A 22,750-nucleotide genomic window follows, 5' to 3' on the forward strand; every position below is an offset into this window, starting at 1 on the left:
GTGGGATTGTGAGCGCTCAGCCTCACCCATCTACTAAATATGTTCCAAAGTTAAAGCTACAGGGATTGTCTGCTCAGCATTATATATGTATTGTATCGATGAGCTGATGTTTTACTACATTTTACCGGCTCACATTGAATCCCATTCCATCCCGATCCACCCCATAATTAACCCTCATGTTTAATTACAGAATGCGGAATATCTCAGCATAAATAACTAGCATACAGAGTTGAATATATGTTTAGTCGTTTTTATTTTTGCTAGATATCCAGTTGTTTTAAATGAAATACTACGACCTGTTGAAATAAACTTCCCATTTTATTTTCAATATACTGTAGAAGTGAATGAGAGCAACTGACTGACGTCTCTTTGTGATCATCTTTGCAATGGTTTCAGCTCAATGTGTTGCACCGTTCTACTGCACTTTAGATTGACGCTGTACAATATTGCATCCTCCGGTCCATTTGTTTATGGACTAATGTAATCAATACTAAGGGATGACGAGACAAAGGAACAAAAGCAGTGATTATTTAATGTGATGTTATTTTTAAATAGAATCGCTAGAGCAAACACGTGGGTGCTTATGGTTATTGTGATAAAATATTGTATTTGATCAGCTCTGATTTTTATCTGGTATGTACACTTAACGGATGAAGAAGAAAAACATAAGCGCAAGCAGAAAATAATCGAATTACTCGGCAAATATCACTGCACGTCACGGTGGCTATTAATGTGGTCACGTCGCTCATGGGGCTTTACTTCTGGGTTCACTCTGTGTACTGTAAGTTATCTGGACTGAACGGGTCGATGGAAAGGTTGCGCTTTTTGTTTCCAGTAACGTTCTTACAGAGTAAGTATTGGACCACGGAAACATAGCCTCTGTGTGTGTTCACAATAATAAACTTTAAGATAGGCTATAGCCTTAAGATAATCAATTCAGAACCAAACGTTTCCCATTCCAGATGTTATCGATTCTAGAAATACAATATTAAACACATGAATAAAAGATACATGTGCAGTTGATTATCCGGGCGCCTCAGTGTTGCACTGCAGGCTCCGTTCACAGACAATTAGCTAGTTATTAAGAAATGTTAATCGTGTTCATGGTTTTATATAGCTTTATACTGTGTTCACGAAACGTGTTCTGCATTGTTTGATATATATCCCTTTAAATATCAAACTTCATTCCATTCATAAAAACACATTTTAAATAACTTTAAATAACTCGAGATGTAAAGGGCTGTGAAAACTGTTATTTATTTTGTTGAGCTGATAAATAATTTCTAAATCCAAATCAACTGTTTTTCAACGCACTGAGTTGTAGAATGTAAATACATCATTAATGAATTCACAACGTTTATGTTACATTCCTTAAAGGAAAACACCGTTTGTGTCGCAGTTATTACAAATTGCCTTGAGCGTTAACATAAACTGTGTTGTCCAAAACTATTGCTTTTAAATTAACTAAAAAAAATACCTTATTTTATCACGTGGTAATCATATCAATAGCCCACAGTTCTAGAGAACCGTTGTTATATTAATTGAACAACAGTAGGTTCAAAAGGGTCAGACATTTCTGAAAGGTAGCCTCGTTAATACCGTGGCCTAAACTTAAACAGAACTTAAGGATAACCACATTGAATCATTGAAGGCATATTTCTAAATATAGGCCTACTGCCTTACCATTCCTTTGCTTGTGCTATATGTCCAGACTGCGGACATTCTTTAGGTGATTTATGGCTTTAGAGTTCGTGTTTTCTCTGGACAACTAAACACAATATATTTCAAGAACGCATCTTGGGCGACACGTATAGCGGACTCAATTAAAACATGTTCCGGCCTACCACCTACCCTATTGGTTAACTATGACTCGGCGTAGTATCTTGTTGGCCCTATATGTTGATAATCGCAAGCGTTATGTTAAATTGAAATAAATACACAGCTTGCAAATCTCCTCAAGTCCTATACCCCGCATTTATCTATACAGACAGTTGCGTGATACGTGGATGTCTGGAAACTCTACCGTATTTTGTTATGGTATGGTCTTAGACAGCAGGCAAACAGACTTGACAGGTTCGCATGTATGTACGCACGCACACACAGGGAAAAATGATTCCTGTGCTCTATATTTAACTATAGTGTTCCTTTATGGAACCGCTATTTTACCAATAACGGTTCCATAAATGATCACTTGTGGAACTCCTAATTAAGGGTTCCAAATATGAATCGTAGAAATTAGAACCCCTAATTATGTATGCTAAACAGCTCCTGGTCCAGGCCCTGGTACTCTCCCGCCTAGACTACTGCAACTCCCTCCTGGCTGGCCTCCCTGCGTCCGCCACCCGTCCGCTCCAGCTCATCCAGAACTCCGCTGCCCGCCTGGTGTTCTCTCTGCCTCGCTTCGCCCACGCTACTCCACTACTCCGCTCGCTCCACTGGCTCCCGATCACCGCTCGCATCCAGTTCAAGACTCTTGTACTAGCCTACAGATGCCTTGACCAGACTGCACCCAGCTACCTCCAGACCCTCATCTCTCCCTACACCCCCACTCGACCTCTCCGCTCCGCCTGCACTAGAAGACTGGCTCTACCTCCGCTACGCTCCCCTGCCTCCAGAGCCCGCTCCTTTTCCACCCTTGCTCCGCAGTGCTGGAATGACCTTCCTACAGATGTCAGGACTGCCCAGTCCCTGACCACATTCCGGCGCCTCCTTAAGACTCACCTCTTCAAAGAGCACCTGTAGAACTCCTCTGTTTGTATCCTGGGACACTATCACCCTTCATGTAAATGTGCTTTATTTTGCTCTTATCTGCCCCTATTTTACTGCATTTAATCCTGTACTTCAGAGTACTGTAATCTGCCAAGTGTTTAACCTGTAGTACTTTGTATTTAATCATACCCTGATGTAACTATCACTATTATCTGCTGTATTATTGAATTGTGGTTTGTCACACTTATACTTACTTGAACAAAAGTTATTGTATTTCTTGCTCTTATTGTATTACTTGTATTGTAACACTTGAAATGTATTTGCTTACGATTGTAAGTCGCCCTGGATAAGGGCGTCTGCTAAGAAATAAATAATAATAATAATAATAATAATAATAATAATAATAATAATAATAATAATAATAATAATAATAATAATAATGTCTGTTAGCTTCCTCTGGGTCTAGTTAGAACGCATGACATCGAACCCAGTGTAGTCTATTCATTCTGTACCAATCAAATAAAGGCTCTGGTAAAATAACTGTAATCAACAAACTAAAATACAGTAACGTTTTTCTTGGTTAATTTAAATGCAACAGTTTTAATATTCACTGATGCGTTTCAATAATTATTGTACATCATTTGTATTACGTTCAATTACATTTTTGTTTGTACCAATATGTGTTAACATGTAAAGCCTAGACGAAACACGTATATATATCAATACTTGAGATTATAACAACCAAAAAACAACGTGTGTGACATTTTGTTTAAAACGTCCTGGCGCTTTTAATCTTTTATGGAATAATACTCAAACCTTGAACGATTTAAATACAGAAGCGAACACAGTGTGCTTGTGTTTGAACTGATAGCGTATGACTTGTCATTTGTGCAGCTCCCATGGTGTATTTAGGCAAAGGAGACGACGTGTTAAATCCACATGGGCTTTATTCCTGCAAAATAATAATGTCTCGCTCTTGAACCCTAACGGTCCTCGGGCAATGAGCTTGAAGTGGATTCTACGGCTGCGAGATATTTGTAAGAAGAAACTCAGTTCGGAACAAATGACAAAACGAGTGAAGTCTTTGAATCAAGTAAGTAAGCTTTATTATTAGTCTCCCACGTGGAGTTTTAAAAGCAGTTTGTGGCAAACAGCATTAAGCACTGAAGCAAAATGACGAGCAAAGATTGGATTCTCTACCCTCTCCTTCCTAAACTTTGAAGCTCTCACAGTCTGGTCGCTCTCAGCAGGCTGGTGGGCCACCTGTTTCGCTATCATTTAATCCCTGCTTATATACCTGTTAGAATTCCTCGTTCCAAAAGTTGACACAAATTCTGATATCGAATCAATTTCAATGGGCTCTGCTTAATATGGCTTGTGTCGGTGCATTCCCGTCTCCTTTCAAAATGCTCACTCGAAGTCAGTGGAACTTGAACTGGACATGAGATGTGGTCTGGTGCACTCCGGGTGACTTTGTCGGTGGACTACATAACTTGTTCGAACCACAATCTTTCTCTTCCCGTCTCTATAGGAAGCTCTAGCTTTGAAATATGTTCTATTTTTTTATAACTGCAATCTGGCCCTTCCTCTTCAAAATGTGCTGCTCAAACACATAAAGGTCAGGAAAGTCAGTGGTTATGATATCGAAAAGATTAAGACATCACAGTTCGTGATGAAATATTGACATGTGATCTGTAAAGTCACAAACAGAAAATGACGATTCGCTGTCTATGGTGCTGAAAGCAAGGGCTTGCTAGAGGGCCTAAACTTTAATAGTTTTTGCACTGAACCATTTGAGGCCTATTAAAAGTCTGCATTAGCCTTTTAGCCTATACGCAGTATAACTTTCTTGTGTTGACTCTACAAATTGCGGGATGAAAAAAAAACCAATTTTATTCAAGAACCCCATTATTATTTTGCCTTAGGAAAGCAAAGATAGTAAATAATAATAATAATAATAATAATAATAATAATAATAATAATAATAATAATAATAATAATAATAATAATAATCCTTTACAAAGTTTAAATAATAATGAAAAAAACATTAAATCCAATTAGTCGATATCTGAATATAAATCCTAGACCGTATTCCCCTGCAGATATGTGTAATCGCGTATCAGCCCGGCTGCAGTCTGCAACAAGCGTGTTACACGGATTAAACTGGATACTGTTCATGATTACAACATTAAGTGAAGGAAACCCTAGAGGCATTGGTTGCCAAGTGAAACGAAATCACTGAAATATCAGGTCCCTGATTATCTGAGCAAATAATAAAATCATATATATATATATATATATATATATATATATATATATATATATATATATATATATATATATATATATATATATATATATACACTACTAATACTAATACCGTTTCACTAAAGCGAGCAAAACGCGTGAAACGATTCGTCAAGCTAAACACACCCACTCAATCGGACACAGGTCACTGTGCAAATCCAAACTTCACTGATTCGACACTATTCAACACTGCAGCTGTGGTCTGCTGTTGTATATCCCCGCCCATCTTCAGAAGACTCTGGGCATAATCTTCTAAGTGACAGCACAGTGAATTGCGCCACGGACCCGTTATCCCATTCATTTTGCAGACCAGTTCGTTTTTTGCATGCCACTATAAATAAGGAGGGTCCTTTTAGTAAATCGAGTGTTTCTGTAATTAGGGAAGTTAGTTGTAATAACGAAACTATATTCATTCGTGCTTTTGTGCTAAGTATGTCTACATGTGTTATAAAAGGTCCTCCAATAAGTATACGTCATAGTACTGGACATATTCTGCTGTTTTTTGTTAGTTTATTTATTTTTTGCCAAGGGAACCCCATTCACTTTGTATTCCTCTCAGCTAAAAGTCAAAAATCGACTACACACTAAATAACGACCTCCCTGGCAGGCTGCTGTACAACATTTGCCGTTTTTATTACAACATTTCAAAATAACGCGGCCCCTTGCTGTCACAACTGAGATCGTCTCGAGAACAACGGGTCATGTTCTAATGAAGAGTGACTACGATCAATCTTGATAATATGATGCGTGGGTAAACCAAGAAGTAACTCTGTTACAGTCATCTAAAGTCAAAGTGAAGGAGTGCTGGCAGTTAGCATCTCCATTTTTTGTTCTAATAATAATCATTATCTGCAATAATACATCGTCTAAACTATTACTTTTATAGTCATGCTAATAAAGGCATCTATTAGGGTGACACTGGCACAGTTATTTCAGACAATTACGTTGAAATGTACAGCAATTATTAAAAGAAAGGGGTGTATGTCAGCGAACTACATGAGAAGGGCAACGCTGCAAGGTGGAGCAACCTGTCTAAACAAGCTAATTTGCCTAATTAGTCTAATCAGCATCACTGTCTGAGCATTGTTCGGCATTGTAACCACACTGGTGGTGTTTTGGTTACTACATGCAGGGTACTGGAGCCAGATGCTTGGTCACGTAAAATGCGTATCTCTTAAGTTGTGAAGTGTTTTTTGACACCCTGTGATATTTACGACGGAGATATGCCTGCGTTACTGCTTTTTCAAATGGTCAATAGTTTCCAGCTTTATTAAAACATGAAATGATTTTCGTTTCGGAGGCAGTTACGCAGCACGCGCCTTTTATTAAGACGAATGAATTTCCTGCGGAGTGTCTCCCCTGCGCACAGACCAGGATGTTGACAGTGTGTGTTCATCTTATCTTTTTATTTGGGGAGGTCCAGGGACCAGGTTCGTTATAATGAAGGGCGTTATAGCGAGCATGTACTTTATAATTCGTGCACTTGAAAAATGCAGTCGCCTATCTCAAGGGCTGCGCTGAATAACTTGGATTTGCTACCACAGATGACATGTATAGTAACTTCCCGTTTTGAATGAAATGTCAAAATATATAACCTTGTAGGCCTATTTGTTCTAGTCTTTTTGGCTAACCCAAGTGGTAGCACAGTATAGGATTTCATTCCAAATGTTAGAGAGACTTCTGGTGGTCACAGTATAGGATTTCATTCCAAATGTTAGAGAGACTTCTGGTGGTCAAACAGAATATTGACTTTTATATAATATTTGCACGTTTTGAATGTGTTACTTTTCATTATCCGCAAACATGTCTAACTAAGTGTTATCTATTTTCAAACTTTGACAGTGCTATTTATTTATTTATTTATTTACTGGAATAGTACTTTCAAAATCATGTTAGAATATAAAAGCTAACCAAGAGTGTGCGAGCCTATTGATATTGATAAACGCATTATTAATATGTTTGAGGAAAAAACAGTGTGACCGTTATTATGAAGCATTACAGTATTGTATTACAAAGTCATTTAGCGTTTTTCGTTTATGATATATGTAACTGTGTGTCAGATACAGTGAAAATAATAATATAAAAAATCCTAAGGATGTTTCCGAGTTGTGATACCCCCATGTTCATGGTTCAATTTGACGAAAATGCTAGCGGTGATCTGCAGTTTAGCGTTCTGTGTTTAAATGTTAACGAATACAGGTCATTTGGACCAAATTCACATATTGGTGAGAACAAGCAAGCGCTGTAGCAGAATTAAACTTGTCAGGTAGCAACACAAGACTGTGGGGAAGAAAGTGGCGAGTTGTCATCATGCAACACAGGGGGCGCTGTTGCATCATCATTGGAATGGCGCTAGCAGGTCACTGAAATTCTCTTGGCCTTCCATATGAAAATGCTAGTTTTAGTTTCAGATAAAACGCAGTGGGATTACACAGTGTCAGAAAGCAGTAATTGAAGTCAGTGACAGAGGTTTAGTTTGTCAGGTTTTACTATTGTGAAAAGGGTCGCTGTGACCATGTTCACTTCTCGTTCTTTTGACAATATGTTTATTTATATAAGCTGTTTGCATCCTGTTGATCATTTACTCAGAATTTAACAAAATGATGTGTGAGGAAGTGACAGAACCACCAAGCCTGCTATCCTTACCCTTTACTGTAAACAGAACTGAAACATTATGTAAATGCACACTTACTGGGAACTCAATTTAATCTTAGGATCCATAGAACAACAAAATGCACATATTTAAACTAACAAAGCTGCATTGTGTTCTGCTGTTATTTCAGTAAGCTGCCACAAGCATTTGGGCAAGCAGTTATTTTACATATCAGTAGGTTTTTTGAGTAAAGATCTGTTTAAATAGATCCTTGATCAAGTTTAACCAAGGTATCTATATACATATTATTATTATTATTATTATTATTATTATTATTATTATTATTATTATTATTATTATTATTATTATTATTTGTTTATTTAGCAGACACCTTTATCTAAGGCGTCTTACAGAGACTAGGGTGTGTGAACTATGCATCAGCTGCAAAGTCACTTACAACAACATCTCACCCGAAAGACAGAGCACAAGGAGGTTAAGTGACTTGCTCATGGTCACACAATGAGTCAGAGATGAAACTTGCTAATGACCTTCTTTAGCACAAGATATTGAATGTAATCTCTTTCTTTTGGGAGGCTGTGTGTGTCACTAATGTCATATATCGTGAGAACTTGTTAAGCACAGCCAGGATGTTGATATAAATCAGAATGAAGCTTAATGTAAGCTGTCTCTTTCCGCCCAACTCTCTGTCTGTGTGTCACACTAACATTTTAACATGTGTCTAGAGTTACTGCTTATCCAATTATGATTAAACCTGCTACACATCCTTTTGAGCACAGCTATTGAGTCTGTGATAATCTGGGGGTGTATAGAGGGTGTCAGGTTGCCTGTCTGTGTGTCACCCTTATATTTTCTTTCATCTCACTAGAGATCCTTTGTCAAATTGTGGTAAAACTTGCAAAGGACATTCTTTAGCACAGCATCTCATAACCAAGGGGATGTCTGTCGGATCATCAGTCTGAATATGACACTTTACATATATCTATTAAATTGTGATGTGACTTCTGGACATGCTTCAGCACAAACCAGCAGGTATATTTGATATAGTAGCTGCTATTCCTCTGGTGTTCCACTTGAGTTCATTGTAAATCTGGGGCTTTTTATCAGTATAACTATGAAATTCATCAACGTTGTTCATATGCACGCCAATTCAATTCTATTGGAATGCATATGAATTTAAAGGCGTTATTATAAAGTGTCAACTAATTGTAGATTCCCCAAACAAACTAAAGTCCAAACCCCATTGTATAACCCTGTTCTGGGTGAGAGTAATTTTTTTTTTTAATACAGGACCTAGTGAGTTTATTTAAAAGATGCATTCTAATTCTAACAGTAGGCTTCCTTGGTATGTTGCCTTCTCATGTATTTCTGAGGAAATGGAACTACAGCTGTCTTGTTATTTTTTGTTAGTTTTTTATAACTATCCAGATCTCTTACACTATTAAACGTTGGTGTAGCTAGAGTAGACATTAAGAACTACAAAGTGTATGTGAATGACGTCTGTTTCACTGTTCAGGTAGTCATGTGTTAGGAAGGCCTCAGGAATGTCTCGTCCAGAGTAATACCTGAGGCCTTTCAGGTAGTCATGTGTTGGGGAGCTTTAATAGCAGACTATGTGCCAACACATACAGACACTCCAAGCCTTGGGCCTGAACTGAGAGACACACGTATCTATGAAATTGCCTCCCACGCTCAATAATAAAATATCAAGCAACATATAATGCTCTCTTTTATCCCTTACTGAATTCCTTCATCCCTCGATTACCGTTTGTGGAACAACAAGGTTCCATTGCCTAAATGCTTGGGGTACAATCTAAATTATGGCACAGCCATAAACATTACTAGATATAGCTATGGCAGTGCTGTAAAGTTGGATTGAATTTAGACCCATTCGGACATGAAGACTGTGACTTAAGTTGGTGGTGTTTAATCAGAGTAGCAGTAAGCAACAAAAACAAAGAACAGACTACATTATATTCTAAAATATATTGAAATGTTGTTGCATTTAACAAAGAGGTTTTCTTTTTCTTGTTTATATAGCTTGCTGGTTTAAGTAGCTATGTGATTACAACCACAGAACATCTGTATACATGATCAAAGTGCTTGCTAAAGGCTATTTCCCACTGCATTTGGTCTGCAAATGAGAGATTATGGGAGAGGGCTGATAGCCAGGTTGCTTCAATTAGGACTGCGCAAACTGCTGCTGTTTAATTGGGAACAGTCGTCACCAAAGTAATAACTCCAGCAGACTGGCAGATTTTCAACCCCAGCTTCCCTGAAGAATCTCGAAGCGGTAATGAATGGTCACTTATCCCTCCAGAACTATTGGAACGCACTGGTCACTTGTCATGTAGAATGAGAGCTGCACGCGGTGGTCACACGCTTGACATTACATTTCAAATACCTTTTTTTTCATTTACCTTCCTGTTATTCTGAGTGCTTCTGGTTCCTGCTGGCTTTACCTGGTTTTAAACTTGCATTGATCTAGTGTGAAGTATCCTAAATCATATGACAATGCGACTTTTGAACTCTGCTAGCCCCACTTTCTATATATACAGTGTATAAATGAAGGGAATTGATTGGCCTGACAGTGTTAAAATGTTACGTGATCATATAAGTGAAATGGAATGAGGAAATCCATTAGTGGCAGCAGTGGTTCTCCAGACCAGCTCAGAGCCAGGCGATGGTAGTGATTCAATACTGGAGCAATGGAACACAGAACCACAAGTGGAAATACAAACAGCTATTAAAATGGCATTCGAAGATACTTTGTCCAAATGCTGTGTGCGAATGAATGCAAGGTTGGAGGCAGTGCGTCAGACACCACAAGAGCTTTGTTCAGGAATCCAGGATGGGTGGATTTGTAGGCAATGTTCTCTGCTGGGTTTCTGAATGCGTTCACCTTCATCTGTAGGCTTTGTCATGACTAGCTCGGTTGCCTCCCTGATAAGTTCAGTAAGTAACCACAGGAAACACTCTTTCTCTTTCCTGTACACACGGCCTAGAGACACACCAGGAACATGTAGGCCAACAATGCCTTTTCAGGCATGCAGTGAACATTTCACACTCCAGAAATATTATGTTTGGTGCAATCTGCACAGGAAAGAAGTTTAATATATTTGAAGACAGCCAACAGAAATTTTATTTGACCTTGTCAACTTTTGATAGCTATTTTGAATTTATTTATGAAGGAAGTTAGCCAATATGAACTGCTTTTTGGCCTATTGGTTTCTATATGTGTTCAGGAAACCACACCTTAACAGCCATACTTTAGGCCTATTAATTGTATTGCAGTAAGTGGACCATGCTATAGTTTCCTGTGGGAAAGCCACGCAAGATGTAGAAGTGGTTAGGGCTCTGGACTCTTGACCAGAGGGTTGTGGGTTTAATCCCCAGTGGGGGACCCTGCTGTTGTACCCTTGAGCAAGCTACTTTACCTAGATTGCTCCAGTAAAAACCCAACTGTATAACTGCGTAATTGTATGTAAAAATAATGTGATATCTGTATAATGTGAAATAATGTATAATGTGATATCTTGTAACAATTGTAAGTCGCCCTGGATAAGGGCGTCTGCTAAGAAATAAATAATAATAGAACTGAGCAATCGATATCTTTGTCTGAAATAATTCAGTGAATCAAGATGGACATTTCTATGGTAAAGTTTCCATCTCCATGAAACTTTTGGATAAGTCAGAGCCCCCGATAAGGTAAATTCACTTCCAAATGGTTTTTAAAACACTCAAAGCAGAAGTTAATTGCCATTGACGGATACTCGGTTGTAAAGGTGAAGGAAGGACAGCTTGTTTTGAAATCAACACATTAATGGATTTATTTAACGCCTGCCAATAAATACGTCTTAAAGGCAAGGATGAGTATCATCAGCACTAATCTTAATGTTATAAAACTAGCTAGCAGCAACTTGGGTTTCTTAGAAGCAGTTTTTTTCCACAAATTTTAAATAGATAATTGAAAGTGCGTTTTGGATATGACGCATTTATCATCTGTTTGAAATATAAAGAAGTGGTTGTCTGTTCAGCAAATGGAATCTAGCTCTTATTGCATACAGGCTGTATCTGCTGGAAAGCTAGACTCAGCAACTAACTCCCACATTAGACTAAAAATCCAGCTGTACTGTCTCAAGAAGGTGTTGAAAAGATAAGCAGCAACCTTTATGAAGTTTTGAGTTCCAATATTCCTGTGAACTAAAGGACAACTAAAACAAGAACAGTCAATGACTGCAAGGTCAGGACTGTAGTGAACTCAGAAAGTGCCTTGGGGAAAGCTGATAATCTGCTTTTGCTGAAAAACGATTGGATAATGAAAATGTTTTCTTCTTGTTATTAACACAAATAGATAATGAAGTCGCCACAACCAAAACACACTGTCATTACCCTCTTATAAGCTCTTCACTAGAAGGTCAGTTGATTAACATACTGAGAAGCCTATAACCTTGTCCTTTTTCCCTGGCACTAACCCTTTAAGGAAAAGTCAGAAATTGTATGGGACATGTTACGTAAAAACAGACATATGCTGCCTTTAAAGTGGTTGAAGCTACAGAATGCTTTCAGAAATCTTCCTGGTGTGAACTTTTATTCACTATATTGGTCTCAAACGTGCCGTTTCAAAATAAACATTTCATGCATGTATTTTGGTTTCAAAATGACATTGGGTACTACACTAGGTAAGAAAGTTCTCAGTTTGCTTGCAGGATATCTGTTACACTTGCACTGCCTGGGTCATTTCACCTCAGCAGTGTTTTCGGGTCAAGCACCTTGCTGGCTGCAAAGCATGTCCTTTATTAAGGGAGGCAGCTGGATGTTTACCGACAGGATCTGAAGGGTTGGAGACAACTGAACATGAAAGTGCAAGACTACCTGAACGAATGGTGTGCAAGCAAAGACTTATTCAACATATTATCTTATTATGAATCACAAAAACAGATTGTACTCCTCAATTACTTTAAACAGCGCTTTAACATTAGAATTGTGTTGTACAGTACGCGCTACAGCTATGGCCAAAATATAGAATTAACTCATTTTGCTTCATAAAGTCGAATGAAACCTGCTGAATAATGTTACGTTAACATATTGAATTACATACCGCGTTGTAGTTTTCCATATACAATAATAATTGAAAAATGTGCCATTTTGAAATCTAACATGAAATATGGTACTGCTATTAGGCCTCCGTAGACTTTTGCGATATAATTTTGTAGTTTCTTTGATTACATGATATTAAATAAAAGATCAACATTATGTTAATATATATATATTATGTCTCAACCCTAAAATTCTAAATGACGTAAAACTTTAAATAGCTGTGTGCATGGGTCCATGGTTTTGCACAGGTAAAGACATTTCAGTGTCCACAAAACTTGCACGACAGCGGGTTCGACACACTGGATAAACATGGCTGTAAAACCAAGTAACTGTTAACCACTCTTAAAGACTTCTAGTGGAATGTTTCTCATTGAATTTGTTACATTTCTTTGAGCATGTCTAAGTTCAGCACTGTTGTTTTGTTTTAGTTTCGGAAGAAATAGTGATAAGTGATGATTGAGAACGCATATCAATAAACAGACTATAGATTCTGTGCATATAAACAAGCTATGAGAGGCAAACTGATTCCCACGGTGCTTCTACTTTCATTTAAATGATGCAACATTGTGTTGGCTGCACATTTAAGTTGATTTGTTTTGGTGTTTGATGGTGTTTCCCTGAAATTCTGGGGCTTATTTTGAAATGCAAAAATCTAATTTTCTGCGATTTGTAACAATGTAACTCAGCAAAAAACAACTTAGTTGCATGAATACGTTGTTCTGTTACTGTTCTGAGTCATATCTTACTAGTTTTATACCATTAAAAGTGGAAAGTTACCTCTCTGAAAATAGGCCTTCTGAGTTCATGCAAGAGGCAAATACTAGATCTCTGTTTTTAATCAAGCTTATTAATGTGCCTGTTTCACCTTATTTCTTTTGACCAACGGCTGCCTCAGCTCAGCTTCTATATTTCCGTGCACAAATTCTCCAACCCATTACTGAGTACAATACATGGGATGCTTTTAATGAGGCTTTTAATAGCTTGAAGGCAAGCTTTTAGTTCAACACGAGTTCAGAGATGATTTTAGAAAAACAATTGAAATCCTGATTATGATGTAATTCTCAAGATAACAGTAATTTGTTAACATAGCAAAAATGTGTCCTTTTTAGAGTTTAATTAATATGTCTTCTGTGTCAGTCCCTGCGTCTTTCTTTTTTAATTAGATTTGATTTACAAATTACTTCTAGATACAATGGGCCAGATTGACTGAGCTTAAATCCTCATACCATGTGCTCTCCCAGTAAAGCCTTTTGAACCTACTTATTGTGTAACAACTATTAATACATAAGCCTTGCCTTACCATTCTGAGTTGTGTATGTCTACTCTGTAAAGTGGACTTTGTAGACTTAGTTAAGCTGTACCATTATCTTACTGCCAGTGGGGTCTATATTTTTTTTGTCTTCCTAATTGGGTGCTGTCAATGGAGCGCTTCTGAAAGTCATAGAGGCATTGGTGCTGTGGTTGAGAGTTTTACCTCATTGCTCTCACTTGCAAACCTCTCTCAAGCAAATACTGGCAATTATGCCACAAATACAAGTAGCTTCAAATGACATTTTTATATATATATTTATCTTCCTTTACCTTTTTAATGACATTTCCAATCGTTCTGAAAAGTTTTTTATATTGATTTGGTTTTTGTATGGCCTGAGACAGCGCTGTTTTGAAAAGCCCAGAAACGTATTGAATTTGCCAGAACTTGTTTTTCAAAAGTGAAGCCTCTGCACTTTTTACTTTGGGTTTTAAAGCTTAGGCATGTCATCTTAAGTGGTGTGTTTAGTGTTATATATTAACACAATGTTAATACACTCTAATTTACTGATGTGCTTGTGACTTGTTTTGCAGTGTCATATACAATAAAAAAAACTGCTCTCTTTTTATATCTTTTAAGATGTAAACATTATTTTTATGTTTGTCAGTATATGACAGTGAAAATATTCAGACTGTTGTTGATTCGTGCATACTTCATTTATCCTACATAAGCAATGGTTTCTATTTCTGCACTGTGTACTTGTTTCTGTATTGATATCTCCTCTCAGATCTAACCTGAAAGGTCTGTACCGAGGGGACATTTACAGTGTCTACAATCGCCAGAGAAGCATCCGACCGTCCCGGCCTGCCATCGTCTGCTGGATGGGTTTCACCAGCTACCAGGCTGCACTCGTCTGTATAGGTAATGCAGTGGTGACTGTACAATAGCAACCTCATAGTCACTTTACACAACCTAGTGATGACATAATACCAGGGGGAGTCAGGCCTGTGATAATGATCTGACCATGTCGATGACATCATAGTTTAACATCCTCAATTCATCACTATATAGAAAGCTTAGCAGCTGTTGTACTTTATTACTTCCTGTGCCACAGTAAGGCAGTTTAGATTGTACTTGGAAAGAACAGCATATTCTGAATTAAAGTATCACAGCCACCAGTGACAAGATTGCTTATGCTAATAAGGGCTGAGAAAGTGGATTTTAAAACCTTGGTAATTCCTCCTTAAAGTAACTCATGATGCAGTCATGAGATGTTAGTAAATCATAGCCTAAACAGCAGTGTCTGCACCCTGGGGAATATACGCTACATTTAAGGTTTGATGAGATTGGATGATGGTTTATAAAAGCAGGCATCCCATTTCAAAGCCTTTCAAAGAATAAGCCTGTCAAACAAAACAAGATGCGTTCTCTCGAGCTTATCCTGTGATGATGAGCAAGACAGTTTAAACATTTGAGTGCTGGAGATCAAGAGGGTGCCGTGGTGCCAGGAACATCACACATCATAGGGACTACCTGGCTCACAGACCACTGAGGACACCTGTCTTGCTGTCCAGCACTAATGCAGGTTGTCTGCCATTCTCGCAATGGAAAAAGGGGAATGTGTAATGCACTGATTATCACTGCTTTGGAATTTAATTGTAGATAATATTTAGTGCTGCCCCTCTCCCTGTGCCATTTCAAATCCTCAGAAAATCGGTTATTCTTAACAGACAAATTAACAGCAAACTATTATGTAAAGATGTTTTTAAATTCCACACTGGGTATAGATTCTGATGAAACTTGGTTAGGACATTCTTTTTCACATGTCATTGAGAGTATCAGAATCACATTTTTACCCTGGTGGATGTAGGTCACAGTGACCTAAGTACCTAAGTAATCCAATCATATTTTAAAATACTAAGCAGACTATTTAAAAGCACTTCTGTCTGTCAAATACATTGTTTCCACAGCCCTGTTGATTCAGACGCTCATTTTCTTTATCTGTATCCTGTGGTTCGTGTTCCTGATCCTGATTCCCATACTGTACGACCAGAACCTCATCCTCTTCCGAATCCTCAAGGTCATGTGGTGAGTACTGGGCAGCCGTGCTCCTTGCCTGTGGATTTCTCCTTACACAACTAATAGAAAAAAAGCATGGATTCCATAGTCTCACACAAAACTGTGTTTGGCAGAAATGTATAATTCTGTAGCCGCCTTGTAGTTGCTGGAATTTCATTCTAGAGCCCCGGTGCCATGGCGATTTGCATCGTGCTCCACATCTCTGAAACTCCCTCTCTAATGTAATTCGGAATGCAGAGACATTTAATGATTTCAAGGTTAGGGTTAAGTCATGCTTTTCTTTAACTGTGTCAGCTGCTTTTAGTTTGTAAACCACCCTGGGATGAATGCCCTGTATGAAGCAATGAGATTAGCATGGTAAGGTTGCAACAGTTAACACATATACAGTTTTTGTTGTGGCTGCCCATATTCTGCCAGTAATAAGCATATTTTTACACTGCAGAGAATGATTTTACTGCAGGGAGAATCTTTCAGTCCTCACTCAACGTTTATTCTGGATATGCAAATGTTTCCATACGTTTGAGATGATCTGCTTCACCATGGTCACCATGGTCTGATAGCAGAGACTGCTGTCGTGAGTATGGACTGCTGCGTTTGATTAAGTAACAGGAAGCATCTTCAGGGGTTGAAAATACATTTTTGAACCGTTGGCTTAACACTCCATTAGATATCTGAACTGCACTTGTTTTTGAACTGCCTCTAGATAAGTTTGACTTGAATAACTGAAACCGTTTATTTGGAGCTTGTTTTAGTGGCCTGCTGTAAAGCACCACTGTCACAGTGTTCCCAGAGCTATTTGCACCTTGTTTCTTCGCACAGGCCCTTCTGGCTGATGCTGTGATTGTTCAGCATGTGATGGCCAAGTTTGCCTTCCTTAAAAAGGATGCCGGGACGAGAGACTTGGACAACAGGTAGGACCGCTCACAGCAAGCTTCTCAACACCCCAATGTGTTCTACTGTAATTCTGTGTGCACCAGTGCAGCTGTGGAGACCAAAAATCCACAGGGCTGCTTACAAAGGGCAGAGCTCCACTTTCCTCTATTAAGCTGTGTTTCAAATGCCCACCCATTTAGAGGGGTACCGGATCACTTCCTGTGTTGTTGCTCAGATTTACAATCGGGCCTTGTGACCTACTACCCAGGAAATGATTAGGTCACAGGAATCTTTAGAGCTGTATTTGTCAAACGCAAGTGATATAAATATAAACATTTAAACTGTTCACAATTGTTGCACAATAAGTTTTTTTGTTTTTATGGAAATACAAATACAGTGTACAAATACAAGATACTGTACACTGACTAATTGATATTGCGTATACCTTTATGAAAGTTTACCACAGTGCATGTTGCACTTTTCCCATGCTTTCCCCACAGTTATACTCTGTATTTAACAGTTTGCCATGTTTATCATACCTCTAGACTTTCCAATGCTTTACCATGCTTTCACTATGATTTATTATAGTTTGCTATGCTTTTACTATGGGACACGGTTATAAGTTGATCGATGCAATGCTAGCTTGTGCTGATGAAAACATCTCTCCCTTCATGTAGACAGGGGATGTTTCTGCTCACCTACCTGCTGTTCCCTGTCAATGTTCTGGTGGGGGTTCTCCTGGGGGTGTGGAGGATTGTAATCACTGGCCTCTTCAACATCATTCACCTGGGCCGGCTGGACATCAGCCTGCTAAACCGGGGTGTGGAGTCCTTCGACCCAGGTATGTCTGCTTACTGCCACTGTCTTTATCACTGTATCAGCATGCCCTCTCCTGCATTGTAAAGCAATGCTTAACCACCCTAGAACTCTGAACTCTGGTACGCTACAGGTCCATGTTTTACTGATAGCTTAGTAGCCGTGTCTTCTCACTGATATACTTGTTGGCACTCCTCCCCTCCTGTTATTCTGCTGCTTTTAGATTTGAAGAGCTGCTTCCTCCACCCAATCGCTTCTTGTGCTGCAGATCAAATAAACCATTGGAATGAACCTGACCTACAGCACAGGAAATGGTTAGCTGCCAGGAAGCATCAGTAGCTTTTTTGATGGGTATTATTACTGCTCCCAGATTTTCACAAACCTTCTGGGAGTAATAATGTTGCTATAGGGGCCCACAGTTATTAACACACTTTGCTATTGACACCACGGGTCTATTTTGATGATCTAAACTGTGGTGAATCTAAATGCAGCCGCTCTTCACCTTTGTATAAACCCAGCTTGTGTTTTCCTCCAGGGAGTGATGTATTGAGCACCATTATTGTCATCACTACACACAACAACAATATAGTGGTGTGACTGGATGGCTTGGTGTGGTGAGGTGTGGTGACGTCACGGACCAGGAAGTAACTGAATCAAAACAATGGATGGGCGGATGAAGCTGAGTGCAATGGCACTCAGCGTATTTATTAATAAATCAAATAAACAAAACAAAAGATTTAACCAAAACAACAAAACAAAGGGTACGAGGGCCAAACGAATAAACAAACAAGTAAGTGTTGTGCTGGCTAATCTAGCATGTTTTAGCAATTGTTTTTAAATGTCGTTATTTCTCGCTCGCTCTCTCCGCTCCCTGTACTCTCCTCTGTACACTCCAACCTCGCAGAACGGACAGCTGCAGGTTCTTATACTCTGGCCGAGGGATTAACTAGTTAATTATCTTATTACCCCTCGGCCAGTCTGCACGTGTTTGGTAAGGATGCATGACTGTCAGCTAGTTAAATAATCAGTAGCTGATCAGTCATGCATCCTCACGGGGTTTTAAATTATAATAAAAAACGCGGCGCTTTTACCCGCGCCGCAAACAAAAATACAAATAATAATACATAGGGGCGGGACACTCCGCCACAAGTGGGAAGAGGTCAAATGTCATTTTAGGGTGGTGTTATTAAAATCCTTGCTGTTTAGATTATTAAAATACTTCCACCCCCCATGATTTCACTTAATCAATTATATAGTTGTCTGAATTATACTGTAGAATGTACTGTACCTGGGTCCTGTGAATGAAATAATTAACTTTAAATAGTACAGAAAATAAGCCATACACCCATTAACCTTTATTACAATTTAAAATTACCTTTCGATTTATCGCAGCATCTAGACAACTTGTCATAGTACTGTATGTACAAGATGTTTGCACAAGCCTGTGGGATATCATTTGCCACTCTTCTCAACTAATACATTTCAAGGGCTGAATATATGAAAATGTCTGCATTTCACCACCCTCTTTCATGCGATCCAGCAGTGATTGACTGAACTGGAGATGGATAAGCTGTGCTAGCAACACAAACATTGATGCCCCACCCCATTGTTCAATCATATTGAATCATTAATTGCATGCGACTCAGTGAAGTAATTTACTAATGTATAGAGTCAGTCCTTTTTTGAACAGCATTGCAGATGGTCTGTACTGGTGTCTGTGGTGTAAACATCATTGGTATCTGCATGTGTTAATTCAGCTTTGATTGTGGGCATTATCCATCTCCTAATATCGTGTTGGAGTAGGTGTTACTGCAAATGATAATAACGATTTTCACAAGGGTAGTTCATAAACAAACAGGGACCCTAGGCCACAATAATGGCACAATCTTAAGAACAAGAATACATTACTTCCATGTTTGGTTGTCACAGAACATTTAAAATAAAAGCTTGACGAATAAACTGGCAGTGTAATTATGCTGTCTGCTTTGAATTTGCATTTTTAGAAAATTGTTATTCAGTTCAGTGATTCGGACAGACTCTGATGGCATTGTTAGAAATGTAAGACATGCTATTTAGTCTTGAATCATACCAGCTAGGTTCTCTGATTTAATAGGTTATTGTTCAACATTTCTAATACAAGCCAAGAGTCTAATGTCAAGTGTAAAACAACAACAGGAAATGCTACAATGTCAAGGGTAAACACCAACGTAGCACTGAAATAAGACTAAAATTGCAATGAGTTATTTTAACATAACTAAGAGTGTAGTTCCCTGTATAGTATGTGGTGCTAAAAAATAATCCACGTGATGTTATAAATATTGAGGCAGGCTATATACTGTACCTGTTATTGTATCTGTATTGCTGACGGTGCACTCCATTTCACCACTTCCATAGTAACACATGGACTCAATCTCTTGAAACATAGCAACGCCCTAACTGGACATGATGGTAGCCCAGCGATCAAGAGATTTTGAAAAATATGTCTGCGTTCTGAGGAACCTGGAACGATTAGGGTTTGTCAGTAAACCTTGCTGGTGTTGAATAATAAATGTATTAATACATTGTGTACCGCTGTGACATGCTGCATCTGGGGCCCTGTGGACCTGCTGGATTGCAAATAATGGTGTATTGGTGCAACCCATATTCCTCATTTTTCTCAGAGCAATGGACGGGTCTAAACGTGATCCATGCAAGGTGTTTATCAAAAGAGGAAGGGCCTAAACTGGTTCCCAGACAAGTTAGCAGTAAGTCGTGTGTACGATGTCTCTTACTGTGTCATGTCGTGCAATTTGGGCAAGAGAACCGCTAAAGCGAAGCAGCAAATCTTTGATTGGTTTGATTTTGTATACGTTATAATGTAAAGCCAAATTAAAAATTGTCAACACAGTGTTGGTGTTTGTTTGAATTATTTGAGTGGCAAAAAAAGTTTGCTAAAATACACTTTAGGTGTTATTAATACTAAAATGTGTTTTAAACTATTGCGTAAGATTTTTTGTTTTATTAAATATTAGACATTCAGTGTATAGGTAGAATTTTCAAACGCTTTGAACAATGGTCCGAGTCATAAGATATGGTAATATCCTGGAAAATGGGCAGTTGGTCTGTTTGGTCCCATAGTCTTCCTACTAAAAATGTTTCTGGCAACATATTGTTTACAAATTCAGACATCCCTATGCAAAGATAACTGGCAGATTTCATAGACATAGACCGCAGATTAGCAGCTAAGATCGCAATAGGAATGTATATATGTGAACAATAACGATACCCGAGGGGCTTTAGGCAAGTAAAAGTACATAATATATAGCCTAGGCGTTCTGCAAAATGATATAACACGTGGGTTGAGTGTGTGCCGTACCACACAGCGACATTGTTAAAATTAAAAGGAGTTTAATGTAGTTGTACTACTGTTTTCTTTCAAATAAATGCACATTCACGGGAAAAAGTCGTATCTGTTCAAGTAATTCAAGGTTCCCTCGGTAAAATGGTTATATTTGTAACCCATTAAATGACGGTTATTTTATTCACTATAATAGGAATTGTTCTTTATAGAAACCAACCCAATTATGGATTCCAAAGATATGGTTTTATACAGTTTTAGAGTTTGCAAACGGAACTTTACATGGAATCTAATACTGGGTAAGGCTAGATTCACCTTTTTGTTTCATTAAAGTTAACAGGTATTTTCAAAACTAGCTTTATCACTACCACTACCGCGTATTATTATTTAAAGCATTTTTTATTTCTTAATATTGTGGTTTTTGGACTGGTGGAATATTAAACTGATATGCCCTTTACCAAAAGCGTATTATTTCTGGATAGCATGCATTCAATGAAACAGGGCGGGTAGTCTTTAATGAATTAGACTAACACATCTGTATTTAAGGAGAAGTGAGGGTATTAGTTTTAATATAACATGTTATCAAATGAAACGTTATAGTATTCATTTAGATAGTTTTCCGGTATGTGCTACAATAGACTATGATCAAAACTGAACTGAATTAGAATTATAAATATTCCGAAAAAGTGGATCTAAAATACAAAATGTGAGATACAGAAACGATTACATTTGTTAAGACACAGTAAAAAAAAAATAGTAACAGTTTATTATTTTACAAATACATTTAATTATTAATCGCCTACAGAATCTTAAATTATACTGCTGCAGATCTGTAACATAATAGTATTTAATGCTTAGAGAATTAAACACAAGTGTTTAAAAAAATAAATATTACAAGTGTTTTTTAAAAAAGCCTGTTTTCTCTAACATATAGGCCTCTGCACATATGAACAAAGACAAGAACAATACAGTGGGAAAGGGTGCGGTGTTTTTTCTTTAGGCTATATAAATATACCGGATCGTACCGAAAAGGTCTTCGTTTGCAACATTGGACTATTAATACTGGTTTACTTCCGGCACATTTTAATTACTGGTTTCGTTTCATACTTGTATATATTTAAAATGAAGACGCTCTGGTTTTATAAAGAAAAACGGACTAAATGTATTCCAGATTCTAAGTATTGTATTTTCTATGATTGGCACTTGTATTGTAATTTAAATAACATTGAATTTAAAAAGAAAAAAAAGAACCGACATAATTTTTCCCAATATTTTTATTAATTTCACGTACATAAAATCATATATAAAAATAATAATAAAAAAAACTTTTGGATTTTTTTTTTTATTTTCATAACAACGTTTGACATTTAGTCACCAAAAAATCCACTATTGTCAATTATTTAAGACGGAATTCTTTCAAACGTTCAAATGCATAACTTTGTAGACAAAATTAACCATTTCATTTCAATCAAAAAAAGAGTTACCGTACACGGTTTACATCACATTGACTGACATTAAGAATATCTAACATGTCCTATACGCTATATATCGAAAACACACATTTCAAATACCTATGTGTGACATACCATGGACAAGATTCTTTAACAAAAAGAGGACAAGAGATTAGAACCCGCTTGAAAAAAGCGAGGGATATTAAGCATCCATATAC

General features: G+C 37.8%; 1 long non-coding RNA gene across 2 annotated transcripts; it reads left to right on the forward strand.

Moving 5' to 3' along the window:
- Positions 1-12,956: 12,956 nt before the first annotated feature.
- LOC131699116 (uncharacterized) lies at positions 12,957-18,149 on the forward strand. Of its 2 annotated transcripts, XR_009308037.1 has the most exons (4): positions 12,957-12,975; positions 14,764-14,897; positions 15,947-16,966; positions 17,606-18,149. It is a non-coding gene; the product is annotated as an uncharacterized LOC131699116 (long non-coding RNA). The 2 variants fall into 2 exon arrangements; XR_009308036.1 differs by lacking the exon at positions 12,957-12,975 and having other exon boundaries at positions 14,481-14,897.
- Positions 18,150-22,750: the final 4,601 nt, after the last annotated feature.

Source organism: Acipenser ruthenus, chromosome 21 (genome assembly GCF_902713425.1).
Source record: "Acipenser ruthenus chromosome 21, fAciRut3.2 maternal haplotype, whole genome shotgun sequence".
In the NCBI taxonomy this organism is placed as follows: Eukaryota; Metazoa; Chordata; class Actinopteri; order Acipenseriformes; family Acipenseridae; genus Acipenser; species Acipenser ruthenus.